Source organism: Leguminivora glycinivorella, chromosome 16 (assembly GCF_023078275.1).
Source record: "Leguminivora glycinivorella isolate SPB_JAAS2020 chromosome 16, LegGlyc_1.1, whole genome shotgun sequence".
NCBI lineage: Eukaryota > Metazoa > Arthropoda > Insecta > Lepidoptera > Tortricidae > Leguminivora > Leguminivora glycinivorella.
The window spans coordinates 13,638,109-13,652,458 of NC_062986.1; the positions used below are offsets into that span (position 1 = coordinate 13,638,109).

A 14,350-nucleotide genomic window follows, 5' to 3' on the forward strand; every position below is an offset into this window, starting at 1 on the left:
GGGCTCTGTCGGCAATTAACGCGGTGTGGAAGTTTCCAATCCGTTTGTCTGCCTCGCGCCAGCCCGAGCCCGTCGCAACCTATAACCGTCATATTCCGCCCCATTTGCCGAGGCATATTGCCCCTTACATCCCCGCCTGCCAATATTTCACACCGGCCAATACCGAAATAACTTCTACGGGACATTTACGAATATTGACGGACGGACTCGTTTGACAATAAAGTATTTCAAGCAGCTGGTCTCCGAATGAATAATAGATTTCTGTCAGACTTAAAATGGAAGAAATTTATAAGTAGCAAATTACAACTTTTTGTTGATAATGCATAATTCATCATTGGACATGAAAATGTCAAACGATACCTAGTAATGAAACTGTCTGGGGTTATTAAATAAATAGAGGCAGTGTCGCACTAATTGAGTGCAGTTACAATGTCTCGTGCGTCTGAGGATTGCCGTGGCAGTTTGAAATGGCTCATGTGTATTGAACTAAACAACTCATAAGTCATTTGAAAAGCAGACGAGTCGCCCGCGTGTTTGTATTCTATACTTGAGTCTTTTTAGAGCGGCATTTCAGAATAACGGTTGAAGGGAAGGCGGTAATTATAAAACGTCTCCTCGTACCACGCCGGGGGTAGACGTGATAAGAATGCCCTCCCTACATTTGCATGCATGTTCGTTAATTGTTAAAGCGCCCAGCCTCGGACGTGGCCCTACATAAATAAGCAATTAAGTCAGTTTGCTGCGACATGCGTCGAGTTTTTATTTTAGACATTTATCAGATCCGTCGCATCGAACTCTATAACCATTTACCGTTGTTTGCAGTCTGAATTTTATTTCGAACAGAGCACGGTTGGCTTTCCACTTTTACGAATAAATAGACGAGGTACTATGCATAGTAAAGAGCCGCAGCTCCAAAAGCCAGCTGCTAAAAAATAAAAGGGTTATTTTCGAACGAAATGCGCATAGACGCGACCATTTAAAAAATAGAATGCTGGGACTTTTTGGCGTGGGTCGTTTCAGTCGCTTGTCAACAAAATACACCGTGTTTTTGGCTTCGCCTCAAAGCTATTTGGTTGGAGTAGCGTCGAGATTTCTGCGTGAAACTGTTTCAGAAATAGATGCGTTCGGTTGCGTGGGCGTCCCGCGTCAAAATATTATGGAAGAGTTAAATTAGATCAACCATTACATTACACAACGGGTGCTTACGCTACTTATTCTTTTGTTAATTGTTTTTGATCGTATTTTTTTTGACATGAATTTAATGACAAAAGCTGTGAAAGCAAATCCTATCGTGGTGCGAACTTAATCTTAGAGTAGGTATACCTACTAGAGAATTTAAACTCGCCCTTATTTAAAAGGAAATACCTACCGTTTTTTCCCTGTAATCTAATATTTATTAAGTACTTACTTTTATTTATGCAAATAAAAAACCCCGTACTAATAAGTTTGACATACTTATCAAATACGTAAATTGAGCTACGTTAAATATTTGCTGAGAGAATTGATAAGATAATTTTTTTGAGCTAAATAACCGATGCTAAAAACATGAACTAAAATGTGATTGATGAATTGACAATCACAAATGACAATCATTTAAGAGAACTGGTAAAGCTATACCTAATACCTATAGCTCAGAGCTAGCTCCTGAACCCTGAAAGCATTTGTTTTGTTTTTGAATTTGGAACCTTTTGTTACTCAATAAATGTTCAAAATACATTTTGGAACATATATATTTAAAATAATTTTTAAGAAAAAAAAAACCGTCGCCTTTCGGGTTCTGGTGAAAGCTACTTGCGAATGTTGGATTATGTAGAAATGTGTAAGTATTTTTTAAAACTGCTTTTAATGCTTTAATTATTAGATGGAAACACAAATTAATATACGTATAACGTTAAGGTTTGAGGAGTTTCCTCAATTCCTCATGAATCCGATTATATTATAAGAAATCGAAGCTTGACAAACTTTGACTTCAAAACATATGCTTAACAAACATAACTAAATAAATGTCACTGTTCTGAACTTAAATGCATGCTTTTCTTACAAAAATACCAAAGTCACTATGAGTGTGCCGTTCAGGTTTGAGGAGTTTGGTTCTGGCCATCATCAGCAGTTCCACTGCACCAAATGTCACTGTTCTGGACGAAAGTGCATGCTGTTCTTATAAAAATACCAAAGTCACTATAAGTATGCCGTTCAGATTTGAGGAGTTCGGTTCTGACCATCATCAGAAATTCCACTGCACCAAATGTCACTGTTCTGGATGAAAGTGCATGCTGTTCTTATAAAAATGGCAAAGTCACTATAAGCGTGCCGTTCAGATTTGAGGAGTTTGGTTCTGGCCATCATCAGCAGTTCCACTGCACCAAATGTCACTGTTCTGAACGAAAGTGCATGATGTTCTTATAAAAATACCAAAGTCACTATAAGCGTGCCGTTCAGATTTGAGGAGTTCGGTTCTGACCATCATCAGAAATTCCACTGCACCAAATGTCACTGTTCTGGACGAAAGTGCATGCTGTTCTTATAAAAATGGCAAAGTCACTATAAGCGTGCCGTTCAGATTTGAGGAGTTTGGTTCTGGCCATCATCAGCAGTTCCACTGCACCAAATGTCACTGTTCTGGACGAAAGTGCATGCTGTTCTTATAAAAATACCAAAGTCACTATAAGCGTGCCGTTCAGATTTGAGGAGTTCGGTTCTGACCATCATCAGAAATTCCACTGCACCAAATGTCACTGTTCTGTACGAAAGTGCATGCTGTTCGTATAAAAATACCCAAGTCACTATAAGCGTGCCGTTCAGATTTGAAGAGTTCCGTTCTGGCCATCATCAGCAGTTCCACTGCACCAAATGTCACTGTTCCGTACCTAAATGCATGCTGTTCCTTTATTAACACAAAAATCACCATATGTATGCCTTTCAGATTTGAGGAGTTCCCTCGATTTCTCCAGGATCCCATCATCAGAACTGGGTTCTGAGAAAAATGGGACCAATCTGTATGTATATACATTCAATCAAAAAAAAAATTTTCAAAATCGGTCCAGGAACGACGGAGATATCGAGGAACAAACATAAAAAATAAAAAAATAAAAAAACATACAGACGACTTGATAACCGTCCTTCTTGAGATATGAGGCGACGGTTAAAAATTACACGAGGCTTGAGAAGGCTATCTCGATCGCCGAGCCGCAAAGCCGCTCACAAGGCTGGGCTCACACGGGGTTGGCTTTACTGCACTTTAAATTAGAATTACAAATAAATTTGATATATGCTTGTATTTTACGAAATACATACTAAACTCTTTCTGTATGTAACCTAGATTTAACGACAGGCATTTAAAAGAGCCGGCAAAGAGACCTACATGTTGGTTCTCACTTCGTTCGCTGAGCCGCAAAGCCTCCCGCACGATGTGAGCTTTACTGCGCCAGTTTATTAGAATTACAAATAAATTTGATTTATGTTTGTATGTTACGAAAAACTATAAAGATATATGCCAAACTAAATTCCGTCTGTATGTAACCTAGATTTAACGACATGCATTTAAGAGAGCCGGCTAAGCTATAAAACCTATAATAAGTTGATTCTCAGTTCGTTCGCCGAGCCGCAAAGCCGCGCATACAGCTCGCCAGACAAGCCACTGGAGTTAGCTTTACTGCGCCAGTTTGTACATTAGAAATATTAGAATTATACGAAAAACTATACCGATACTAAACTAAACTACTTCTGTATATAACCTAGATTGAAACAACAGGCATTTAAAAGCCGGCAAAGCTATAAGACTTGCAGACTAGATATAGGGGCTCCTATATGTTGGTTCTCACTCAGCTCGTTCGCCGAGCCGCAAAGCCGCGCATACAGCTCGGTAGACACGCCACTGGGCTTAGCTTTACTGCGCCAGTTTATAGATTAGAATATTTGTCGCTCCGTATTGCCGTGAAAGACGGACAAACAAACAGAGACACACACTTTCCCATTTATAATATTAGTATGGATTATACGAAAAACTATAAAGATTAACTAAACTCGGTACAACGTAACAGTGTAACCTAAATTTACAATTAAGAGAGCCAAAGCTATAAGGTAGTTTCTCAGCTCGTTCGCCGAGCCGCAAAGCCGCGCATACTCGTACAGCTCGGCAGACTAACATGCCACTGGGGTTAGCTTTACTGCGCCAGTTTATGACCCACTGGGTAACCGTTTCCGTCACTTCTGGCAGTAATGGAGAAAAATCTTTTAACGAGTTTATTATCAGTATATGAAGTTTATCACGAAAGTTACGGTTGTCTATTGTTTGCCCGACAGTCATTTAACATAATATTCATTTGCCCGAATCTAACTTGCCTGAATTTCATTTGCCCGAATGATTTGTTTACCATAAAAATCATATGACATACTCGTTGTTTATCCGAATATTACCTTCCATAATCATACAATGCCATACTATTTGTTAGCCATATTATTAAGTGCAATAATATGGTTTCATAGAATATTCAAACAACATAAGCAATTATTGCCATATTAATTGTTGCCCATATTATTAGCTAACCTAACCTACTTTCTGATAGCAGTTTCATTTTCCAGGGGTCACAGTTCTAACCTAACCTAACCTACTTTTCCAGCAGTTTCATTCTCCAGGGGGTCACAGTTCTAACCTAACCTAACCTACTTTCTGATAGCAGTTTCATTTTCCAGGGGGTCGCAGTTCTAACCTAACCTAACCTACTGTCTGATAGTATTTTCATTTTCCGGGGGGTCACAGTTCTAACCTAACCTAACCTACTTTTCAAGCAGTTTCCTTTTCCAGAGGTTCACAGTTTTAACCTAACCTAACCTACTTTCTGATAGCAGTTTCATTTTCCAGGGGGTCACAGTTCTAACCTAACCTAACCTACTTTCTGATAGCAGTTTCATTCTCTAGTCCTTCTAGTACCTATTATAGTAGTTTTCGATTCTGCCAAAGCACATTATGGAAATTGACTTTTCTGGACGCTAATTTGTATGACAAATGATGGTATGGAATGTGGTAATTACGGATTTCGATGATTCTGACAAATGACATTATGGAAACTGACTTTATGGGAAACAAAGTTTCTGGCACTAGATTAATACAGTAAACAATGATTATGGCATAAGATGTTATGAGAAACAATATTATGATTATTGAATAGGATGGCAAATAAAATTATGGCAAATGAAATTCTGGCAAATGGGGGTATCCCGAAAGTTACGCATAGTATTGCCTTCACTGGATCCACAACGCCATACTTAAAATACAAATTTGAGTCAATCGTATTCATATGACTTGAAAACTAAATGGGAGCTCTTTGGATTGAGGAATAAACTGTTATTCATGTGACTCAAGAAAAGAACACCGAGAGGTTTTCTTTTCAACTCCTAAAATCAACATTAGTGGCTCTGATGTGAGCTTTCGAATAAAACTTCCCAAAGTTCCTATCACTATTATTGCTAGCTAGTTATCTCAAAAGTTTGCATGCCAACATCTGCATTACCCTGTTCACAAATTCCCGCATTTAAGGTGTTAACATTATTTCATGAGTTTGCAAGTTAATATTTTCCTTGAATATCAAAGTACATATATAAACAAATAGGCATACAGTCTACAAGTTCTAAAACAACTCGATCCGGTAACACCAACTGATCCGGGGGTGCAACGCCCTAAGTGGCTGCGCGAGCCACAAAGACACACAGAGCCAAATCGATACGCCCAACATTGGGGATGAATTTTAATTATGCAGAGAGGGATAACTGCCATCTTTAACAAACAAATTACATATGCGCGCCCAATAACGCGATACAGCTTCTGGGCCACTGAGCTTTCAATTATAAGTTGGCGGGATAAGCGACGCCGCTAATTAGAGATGCGACAAAAATTCCGTATTCGGTTATTTTGCCGAATATACGGTATTCGGCAGAACATTGCCTGCTATTTGGTTGAAGGCTTTGCAGTTTTTGGACCGCTTCGATTTGATTGACTCTTTTCTGGTTATTTCCAAATCTTGACTAACATTCGTTTCCATGCTAAATTTGACTCTAAATTTACTAATATCTTGCGGAATATCCGGTATTCGGCTCCAGAGAGGGGGCCGATTGTAAGGTATTCGGCCAAAACCACTGGGGGCAAACCTCCAGAGCATCCCTACTTGTAATTACCCCGACCGATGTCTGACTGCCTGGTACCCGCTCCACCGGAATTCACTAATTAGTTCGACTATGTCGTAATTATGAGCTCAGTGAAATCGTTAACGTATTTAAAGCTCGTGTTCAACAAACATTCGCGATGATAAATAGCCTGATCTACTGAATAAATCTCTGTTCGTACATAATCATCTTTAATTATTAATGAACGGAGCATTAATTATTACTGACGGCTTGACATGATACTAACTTGTTTAATCGATAACAGGTTTTATGAGAAACATGAGACTAAACTTTTTGGTATCATGATAAAATGGTTAACTCCAAGAAACACTATTATTCCTGTATAAAATGAGGATAATAAAGTCTGCAAGCAGAGCACAATAGACCATTGTAGAACATCAAACAACGAAAGTTTACTATTTCAGTAAAGCCAGCCGAGGTAAAAATAAAACACTCTAAAGGATAAACGACGCGGCAGGCGTCGAACAAGGCATCTAAGACGGCGATCCCAATCATCTACCCTAAATGCCGACACAAAGTAAGAAAGTAGGGAACGTATAAAACGTCAAAGAGATTGAATATCGATTGTCGAGTCGACAGCAATCTCGGTGGAGAGAGGGGGAGGTAGGACACTTCCGACCGCCCGCGAGAATTTATGTTATTGGCACCGCTGGCCGCCGATACGGGACCCTCGCGTGTAATTGTTAGTTGGAACACAGGATATTGGGGAATTAAACGAGTACGGTGATTGATTAAGCGGCGATAACGATTATACGCGCGACCCCGAATGAGATATCGAGATGAAACAGGGAGATACCTCGAATCAATTTACAGAGCCTCGCGTTAAAAAGAAAGTAAATCGACGCGGGCGTGCGAGCTCGGAAATAAAAACATGGCGCGGCGGCAGTCGCCCGTTTACAGATTAAGCCGAAAGAGCATTTCCGGCGCAAAAACTCGCTCCGCGACACATGGGCGAGAAAAAACCCCGAGTTATTATCTTAAGTCGAACCCAACAGAACCCATTAGTAAACAACACGGGCACAAAAGAGGGCAAAATAGCGGCTTATAAAAAAATGTAACAAAAAATCGGCTTTTGATCCTCGGCTCCCCTATATTGTATTTGTGAAGGTTTTATTAGTCGGCGAACTGGTCCAGCGACTCCATTTGAGCCTTTGAGTAATTATGTTAACTAGAGAGGGCACCTCAACTTGATTTTGTGTAACAACACTTAGAGCCGATCAGCACAAACGCGCTTAGTCTGTGCCGAACGGCTGTGGTAGATTGACGTATCACAATCAAAAATATTTCGTCTAAATAATGCCGTCATGTGTAGTGAGGTACTGTACAAACTGCTCAGGAAAATCTAACAAAAGCCAAGGAGTGACTTTTCATACGTAGGTTTACTGTATTTTTGTTTAAACACGCTTACTTTTTAAAAAATGTATCAATATAAACTCATGCCGAAGCGCCATGTTGCGGCGGCCATGTTTCGTTGAAACCAAAGACTAAAAAATACAACAAAAGCAGACGTGACAATATCGCAAGTTAGTTCAAGTTTCCTATCATATATTAAATTATATATATTTATCGACGCAAAAAAGGTTATTTAATTATTATTGTCAGAATTGCTCAGTTTTCCAGCATGTCGGTCTATAACAGATTCTCAATACGCGTGTCGAATTTCATGTGAGTATGTAAATGTAAGTGCAGTACCTAACCTGCCTGAATGAATTTGGGTAGGTAGACGGTCAAGCAAATTATGAGAGTATAAAAACGCGCGAAATTCAAATTTTCTATAGGACGATAAACCCGCGCTCATACATACATGGATGTAGATAAAGTTATGTATGCGACTATACATAATTAGGCATTAAAACACTCATGTTATCTTATTAACACAACAAAAACAACACTCATGTTTTAATGCCTACCATTATGCAAATGTCACATAAATAACTAATATCCAGTTGCGGCTACGTGTACACATGTACGCTCAGTCCGTATGCAGCTTTATGTGGGCATTTAAAAAAATTGGGACTCACAGAGTTGTTAAAAAAAGTTAAATCGCTGTCAGTTTTGAAACGATAATTAAGCATGGAATTTCAATAAAAACATCGTTTTTGTTTTAATTATGTAAATTATACTAAGCTATAATCTAAATTCAGAACGTGAAAAAAGTTTAGTTTTAAATACAGATTTCAAGCTTGATAGTCGTTACAAAACTAACAGCGTTTTATGTTTTTTGTTAACAACTCACGCTAATTGAGAGTCATAAATTAAAAAAAATGCCCATGTAAATCCATGTCACTTCTATACTACGACTTAATCTATGCACTCTATGCAAGGCTCATCATCGCGACCGAAAGGTCGTAAGCGCCGAGTAAAATAGTAGCGCATGCGACGTTACGGAAGCGGGCCATTGGTTCACACCCCGCCCCCTCGCCCCGCCTTCAGCTTACAGGCTGTGACACGTTCGTTGTTTGCTATAGCTCCTCTATACGAAGTAATCATTACTCAATGATTTGAGCCGAGTGCAGAGTGCCGTACGCTGTCGTTTTTTCATCGCCACGTCCAAAGCATACGAATACAAGGCACATCTGCATTTTGCGCAACATGATCATATTTAGATAAGATAGAGTCGTGGTCGCTTACACCGGTTCCTATTATCCGCTTCATAATTTTATTGTCACAGAATAACCACAATGGAAATGACTAGTGCCAGTTACGTAAGGGCCCAGAGTTTATCGTTAGGTTTATAGCACATCTTCATATCACAGACGCAATTTGGTCCCTCGGAAGCTCATAATAACAGTCGTTCCCCCTTTATAAATTCCTAATTACTGAGACAAATCTGCTCCCCACATTTCCCTCAAGCAAAACTTTCCACTCGAACAAAGAGCCCAGGTACACGCCAGCTGCGGATTATGCCTCCGCCGACAAAACAACCGACGAGTCGAGCGACTAGTCGGGCTCCACTCGGTCCGCCAGCCGCAAACACGCCCGTGTAACTTAAATGGGTTTATGACAACTCAGACACGGGACTTTTTATACGGAACACCAATGTTATTCTTCAGAAGATAGATAGATTATTATAAAAATGAGAGCTCATAACAAACATCTGTCGGCGAACATTTCCAATCTGATAGCGGACGAAATTATAGGTAACCGTTATAAATAGTAAACAGTCTAGTTCGAGAACGGTTAATTCAATTGAACGCAGATGGTATCTAATTAATGTTAAATCAATGTAACATGGAGGAGTTGATATTTATAACAGTTTTGATGATATAATGAATGAGAACGTAACAAACCGCAGCGAAGTAATGCGAACCGGAAATAATAATGGCATTTGTTGGACCGGCTGTCGGCGCCGCGGGCCGCGGGCTCGGCCCCACATCCTAATTACGCCAATAATAATTACACAGTAGTCAGCTGCCGCTACTGTCCGCGCTCCTCACTCAGCCAGCTACCAAATGACCCTGGTACTAGTTTATCTTTGATTTTAACAAGATAATAGACATCAATGAAATAAAGCCACATACATCGAGATTCATTCACGAATTCTGAATAATAAATGGAATAAATGGAGAATTGGTAACGTAGCTATTTTACAAATAGCACGTAGGCACCAGTCATCAATGTCGTCAGCATCATTGTCCAAAAGTTTCTTGACGTGGATTGGTTAAGCTTGAGGCAATATAATCAAGAAGATTGAAACTCTATAGAGTTATTAAATATTTAATTTATCTGAAACACAAAGGAATGTTTTTGTTCTCACAAAAGTTATTGATGTCGAGTAACGCGGTAACACGTCCGAGTAGGGGCTAAAATAATTACCAGACGGGGGCCCAACAATAATTATAAGCATTACAAGCCAGAGGGGCGATTTGATATCGTCAATCAATTATTTCAAGTAGGCACATTTTACCCAGTTCCCGTCCAATAGTCACAAGGCTTTGACTAAAGCAATAACGTTTTTACGAAATGAATGATGATACACCAGAGGCAGGTAACGCGATACGTCCGTTCCGGCGAATAAATAAACTCGTTGAAGCGAAAAATTCATCAGAATTTATCATTCATGATGGCGTTGGTTTATGCAATAACATTTCAAATTTCCGATACATTTCCCCGACGTGGCAATCAGCGAATATCGCTTTGGATATGCGTAATGACAAATTAAATAATGAAGATGGAATTGTGAGCTCGTTGTGCGCTTCATTTAAACCGTGTGCCGTTATTAGGGTATGCAAAAACCGGTTAACTTAAAAAACCGGTTAATAACCGAGACTTTTCCTTCAAAACCGGTTAACCGGTTATTAACCGGTTTTGAGGATTTTTAGTAAATGGCCGTACTACGCAATAATTACCATTACCTTTAAGAATTCTGATGTGGATGATATCGTAGCAGGTATTACTTGCACGATGAAGATCATTTTTATCCAGTTTTTGGAAATTTGGTAAATGCGGAAATTGCTAAAAAAGGCTTGTGTGGTTTGAATGTGATTCGTCAGTTGCGTATTCTAGGCATGTCGCGAAGGTCTACAGCTCCCAGAGCCCCTAGTAAATCTAGTAATACAAGCAATTGATGTAAGAAAACCAAGATCTCCATTTTACCTTTCTTTTAAAAAATATAGTTTGAAATATACGGTAGACTCCAGTTACAACGACGCTCAAGGGACCGCTGATATTACGTCGTACTAACCGGATGTCGTACTATTGTGACTTGTTTAGTTAGAAAAGTCCTTTTTAGTATGCGTGCTTGCTCATCATTTGTAAGTAAAGCTAGTTTATACGCAATCGAAAAATACAAATTGGGTTCTATTTAGCTTATAGAGGTAAGATTAGTCCCGAAGCGAACAAATTGTTAAAATTTTAAAAGCAATACTCCAAAAAGTTACGTGGCCACAATGTAATTTTGCTACTTGTTGTAGGCAAGACAGGGGGCCGTGCTTGGGTGGAAGTAGCTTTGTTTCCTCAATTTACTAGTAAAACTAAAAACATTGTCGCTCGTCGTTGCAATCGGACTTGACGGACGGATTCTGTGTATAATGACGACCGGTCTGGCTCAGTCGGTAGTGACCCTGTCTGCTAAGCCGCGGTCCTGGGTTCGAATCCCGGTAAGGGCATTTATTTGTGTGATGAGCACAGATATTTGTTCCTGAGTCATGGATGTTTTCTATGTATATAAGTATGTATTTATCTATTTAAGTATGTATATCGTCGCTTAGCACCCATAGTACAAGCTTTGCTTAGTTTGGGGCTAAGTTGATCTGTGTATAAGGTGTCCCTAATATTTATTTATTATTTATTAAAATGTGTCGTAAAAAGTGGCTGGTCGTTAAAATCGGAGTCGTAATAAACGGATGTACTTTCATACTATCACATACGAAAACCAAATAAATACCTGTGCTTATGTCGTTGTAAGAGGTTGGACGTTAGGTCTATGCGGAGTCGTAATATACTAACCGGACTCTACTGTATTGTATAAAATGTATAATTGACTTGGACTCGGGACTAATTTTTAAAATAAAATCATTACAGATAATAATGTTGTCAATGAAACGTAATGAATAAATCTTTATTATTACAAAACATTAAATACATAATTACGTAGTTTCGAACCTTTTAATGCCTAATTTTCCAAATTTTGAGAAATAAATACAGTTTCGGTTATTAACCGGTTAGAGACTATAAAAACCGGTTTTTAACAGAGGCCAAAAAGTCTCGGTTAACCGGTTTTTCGGTTAACCGGTTAACCGGTTTGCACACCCTAGCCGTTATACAACTATTTGCTGATTCGGAATGCCGAGCGCTGGTCGATTGGATTTCCTGATCGTGTTTTAAATTGCGAATTCAGTAAGGGTATGGTTGAATGGTCGGGTTCGAGGAAGGCGTGCTCGGCGGCGGCAGGTCTCGAGCTCGACTCGACTCGAGTCGACTCGGTTGCCGGCTGATCAGCGGCCAATCAACATGTAAATTTATTCAGAGCGATCAGTGTAATCGCCAGCGCTGTTAACCTCATTCGCGACACGCCGGACACTGCGATACCGATCTTATTAATACACTGCGATAACATGTGTAATTATGCAGTATTATATAAATTGATAGATCAAATTGTTTAATTAAGCGCTGTAGATTAATTCGTTAATTGGCTGGTTCACGCTGCGATTACGGAACCCGTCGCACCATATTACGCAGTTAATAGACATGATTCCATTTCAAATGTAATATAAAGGAACCATTAAGGATCGACTCGACAAAAATCAAAGTATTTTTTGTTATCCGTCCCTCAGCCTCAATAGCCATATTAGCGAAGTGGGGAATTTAAACTCGTTTTATTGACGAGGGTCCGCCCCTTATTTGAAACTCGCTCGTTACAATAGTGTATTATGCGATAGATTAAGCATTAGTGCGATTGACAGTAGTCACGAATTTATAGATTTCGTGTGAGGGAGGTCAGTCGGCAATGATAGCGGAGACTATACCGGAAGCAATAGTACTTAATCAGAGAGGGAACAAAGGAAATCAATCGCAGCTGCGAAAAGGGTTGTTGAGGTCCGAAGTGCACAGTCACGTCACGGAGGGCGGCGAGGGCTCAAATTGATATCTCGTCTTAATTATCACGCTTCGCACAACTTTTCCAGTTAGGGTAGCGAACGTTAAATTGATTTTACAAGAACTTTAGAAATTTTTAGAGCCCTTGACAGTGATTAATGAAAGGAATTTCGGAGATGTGTTCTGTTCTCTCCCCTCGACGCGAGCGAATACTTAATGACTAGAAAAGCAAAGGGAGGCGCCCTTTTCTTATATTGTGCGGTTTTGGCAAATATATGATTCGCCTTCATACGCGACGTAATTTAATGCTGTCGTAAAATATTGTGGTAGCGTGACTGCTTATATTACTGGAGCAGCTGTTGCACTACGCGATAACATGGTGAACGCGTCACAAGGCATAATGCGGTTTAAAAAAACGTGATGACTTGATGAGATCATGAGCGCGGGCCTAGTTTGCATGAACCTTTGGCAATACCCGCTCACGTCGGCTTGATTAATGATGTGCATCGCCATCGTGCAACAAATATGCGTTTATTGCAAGACGCTATTGCATGCAGGTGCTCGATGATTGAGCCGCGAGAAGTTCCTGGGCGCATGTTACGTAACCGAGCGAGCGGGAATGGTTAGCGAGCATCCAATAATGGGATGCTAAGTTTGAAGTAGGCATTCATGCAATTTTGCAGACGTTTATCTAAGTGAACCACTGCACCGTAAGTACCGTTTGTGTGCCAACTACTGTGCTCTGCTCTAGCGAACACATTCCTCATGTTTTGAGGTCGAATCTAAATCTTTTCCAGTGGTTTAAGACTTGTGTCTATTGCATGATTAGATTTTGATGCGTGTCGGGAAATCTTAAAGACGGGAATGTGTCCATGTTTTTGCCCATTACTAAAAGAATCTCATTAACAACGCTGCATTGTCAACGCTGCACATTAATGGATACTCTCTGTTTTTGGTCAATTCTTTCTTACTCAATGCAATCTCCGATCGTGTCTGGCTGCATCTGTAGCTTTATTTGCCACAGCCGCCGCAATCGCATTAATTTGCGGAGTGCAGTAGGTATTGTGACCAGGAGCGCACCGGGCGAGAGGAGGGGTGAATTAATGAACCTATGCGGCTCCGACAGGCGCGGATTACTCCCAGCGTTTGCACTCAATCACACGCGCAAACAGCCCTAAAGCCGAACAATTAAATAGACTACCAAACAATCGGCCCTGAGGAGGGCAATCGGCAATTAGTGCGAGATTACACGGACTACCAATTAGAGATTATGCTATTGAATTTTGACCCAAATACGGAGTATCGAATCTACTTAATCTCACTAGGACTAATGGGATCCAATACGTATTAACCATTTCATTCGCCCTTGTTTTCGTTTTGCAGATACAGTTTTCAGAAGTTTCCTATAGCTATAGCAGAGTAACGACGTTCGGCAAAACGTTTTCTGTAAATCTGAGGTTTTGTAGCCGGTCGGTAGAACCACGATGAAGAGGCCCGGCTAGCCTGGAGTAATCATGGAAACAATGTATATAGAAGGCAAAGGATCGACCTGAGTGGAGGGCATTGCAACGTACAGCGACTTAGGCTGCGTCCCCACTTAGGCGTCGCTTGTCTCGCGACGCGCAACGGACGT

At 40.1% G+C, this 14,350-nt stretch overlaps 1 protein-coding gene across 1 annotated transcript in view; it reads right to left on the reverse strand.

Moving 5' to 3' along the window:
• The window catches only part of LOC125234928 (zinc finger protein 608-like), a 154,184-nt gene that overhangs the window by 110,744 nt on the left and 29,090 nt on the right, over positions 1-14,350 (reverse strand). The window lies entirely within an intron of this gene.